Below are 3,435 nucleotides of genomic sequence, written 5' to 3' on the forward strand. Positions count from 1 at the left end.
GGTAAAAACTCCAATTAATATAAGTTTACACTTAGTCAAAAATAAGGGTGAGTCAATGTTTCGACTGAAGTATTTATAGGTTATAGGTAGTCTAATATATAAAAACTAAAATCTTCCAGATATAGCATATGCCGTGAATAAACTTAGAAGATTCATCAATAATCCAAGCAATGGACATCGGACGACATTGAATATGATTCTTTGATATTTAAGATTTACCTTAAATTTTAAATTTCATTTTACAAGATATCCAACTGTATTGGAATGATGTTATGATGCGAGATGAATATTCGATACAAAGGATTCTAAGTCTGCCAGTGATTATGTGTTTACCATTGGCCATTTCTTGAAAGTAATCAGAAGAAACTTGTATAGCTTGCTTAATGAAGGAATTGAAGTTTATACCTTTACACAAATCTGGAGAAGAAGCTTAATGACTCCGCATCTTCTTAGAGGACATTCAATGTTGGTCTAAGCTAGTACCTGTAATATGTATACATTGTGATAGTTGATCGACCATTAGAATAGCACAGGGACATTGAAACATGATGCAAGATGAGAATTATAGGAGAATGGAAAAGGGGGAGAGAAGATGAGAAATGAGGGTGGAGATGATGAGATTCATGGTACGGGAGCTAGCAAGGATAATGATCCGTTGATCGTGAATGAAGGACCAATGACTAAGTCATGAGTAAAGAAGGTCAAAGAAGACATAGGATTACTTGTTCAAATTACGGTGGATGAAACATCAATCACAACAAGCAAAAGAACAAATTTCATATTGAGCTTGGAAGACGGAACAAAATGAATCAACTTGGTTCAAACAGTAGAGAATAGAGCCGAGGCAAATAACTATGCAATTGCATATCTAAGCATGCCCTTGCAAAGTCCCTTACCGAGACCAAAATGGAGGCTGTTGATTGGCCCATGCAGCCGCATAATACAATACTATGATGCAAATTTTTCAAATTTCGCATAGACTTCCATTTTAGTTAAAACTCTTTTATGTATCTTTTTGATATCTTTTAGGCTTAATTCTGTTTTTAATTAGGTTTTATGAGTTCCCTATAAATAGGACTCATCCTATTTATTGTTAAACACATAATTTGAGAGATATTATTACGAGGTATATTGCTTTCAACTTTCTTCATTGAATTAATTTAGAATTTATCAAGGATTAATTTCTTGTGACGTTCATCAATTCAAGTAAGGTTTGTAAGTTTTGTGATCATGGGGTTAAGATATTGTTTGCAATTGTCTTGATTTTTTGGTTCAATAATTTATTGGGTAAAGCTTTTCAAATGTTAATTCTTTACTTTCTTGAGTTTGATCTAATCTGTCGTGGATTTCATAGCTATAATTACTATGTGATTCGTATCAGGAGAAGAAATAAGAGAGGGAGAGAATAGAGAGATAAGGGAAGAAAATATCAATATTTTATACATCAAAGCTTGTTTTTATTATAGTACAAAAGACCCTTCAATATAGGGTTTTGAAGATTCTATTCTAAGAAACAATATCTAATAAAAGCTAGTAAACAACTCTAATATTGTTTCCTAAGATATGCTTTAAGATTGAAAACTAAATATAATAAAATCTCTTAGAATATTGCATCATTTCTCATCAACTGAGAGAATCGACTCTGACGAGATAGACTGCAACTTTTTAATCAAGGAGGGTGACCTTTATTCCTGGCCAGATTCAGAACCACTTATTGAAGAATTGAATTTGAATATCAATCCCAATTATCAAAACTAACAAAGGGAGACGATCTTTCCTTTTAACCAAATATTGATGAGGAACCCCCGTAGACAACTCTTTCACAAAACCCAGAAGATCCACATAAGGAGCATAATGCACTACCATAGTAGACTGGCCTACGAAAACAAATGATTGCAACAATGGTAGCTCGAATTTACCCCGATAAAGAAATAACTTTGCTATATTGAAAGCATAACCTTTATTTAAGAGTAATGGCCCTTCAATTAATTTGAATTCAAGTGATTGATCCAATTTTTTCTTTACATGTTTTGAAAACTGTGTCAAAGAAATAGGCAATATGGTATAAAAAAACATCATGAAAACATTGTGGCTAAAAAGCGCGTTAAATGCAATATCATATATTTCATGATAAAAAACAATGACTTGTGAACTTTGCATGAAAACCAACAAATAACAAGACCGTAATTAGTAGGCAACAATCGAATGTTAATGAGAAAAAGTAAGTGATCGAACAATTGCATTAGAATATGTGTAAACCAAGAAAGAATCACACTGTAGAGGAAAAGTCATATCAAAGACAATGTTAGAGTCACATAAAGGATTAGGCAAAAATGATTTCAATGTGAAATTGAGGACCGGTGNTGACAACAAATTTGTGACGCTGATGAATTTCTTTGTGACTTGTATTTAATTTCTGTTTCAACAATTTCATATATGAATTGTAAAGTTGTATATTTATTTTATATTTGTGTAATGTAAAATAAGTATGTCACATGTAGTTTCGTTTACGTCCCGCACTTTGTTTCTGTGATTTGTTGAGTATATAACTTACATCATTATAAAGGGAATATGCCTCAACTAGTTGCCCAGGAAGAGGCCATTGCAGAAACTAGCACGGCCCCTCGGCCAACGAATATTTTATAGAGAGCCTACAAGAAGGAGGAGTGTTGGGATTCTAGTTGTCCCTCATCCCATGACGAAGTGTGGAATAATAATTACAGGTTTCTCCATTTAATCATACAATGTTTTCAGTTAGTGATGAAAGTTCATCTTTCATTGTTGATATAGAACAACGTACCGCACATGTAGGATGCTTCAAGTTGATCAACTCAGTGTCCACAAACTTTGGCTATGATTGCAAGTACGAAAATGGATTCATATGAGTACTATTCGTACTATTATACAAGAGAAGCATAGTGGATAGTGTCTGAAGATTTATAGGATATAGTTGTGTTAGCAGTTAATCAAAAGTGAAGTTGTGGAAGTCTTACTGAGAAGAGAGTTAGATTAGCATGTAACATAACTGTCAAATGCAGACATTGTGGTGAAAGTGGTCATAGCCGCAGAATTTGCAATAGCTTGATTCCATTAAGTCAAAGCCAATCGAAAAACAAAAAAGGAAAAGGAAGTCAATTGATGATACACATTGACCGTAATGCGTTGATCTTTCTTAATTGTTTGTATGTAATGCTTGATACGAAATGTAAGAGGAGATATATATTGATTTAAGAAATACCAGTAAAAACTTCAGATTTTATACTGATAAGTGTTCTTTTTTGAGTTATAATATTTTTTCCACTTGTACACAGTTGAAATACAAGTAAATGTGATAGATATACATCAAGTTTACTAATATGTGACATGTATAAATCAATCTATAATCCATGACCTTTCATATACTGATGTGTGTACATTATTCAATATTTTGTGACC

The sequence above is a fragment of the Olea europaea genome, unplaced genomic scaffold, assembly GCF_002742605.1.
Source record: "Olea europaea var. sylvestris unplaced genomic scaffold, O_europaea_v1 scaffold683, whole genome shotgun sequence".
In the NCBI taxonomy this organism is placed as follows: domain Eukaryota; kingdom Viridiplantae; phylum Streptophyta; class Magnoliopsida; order Lamiales; family Oleaceae; genus Olea; species Olea europaea.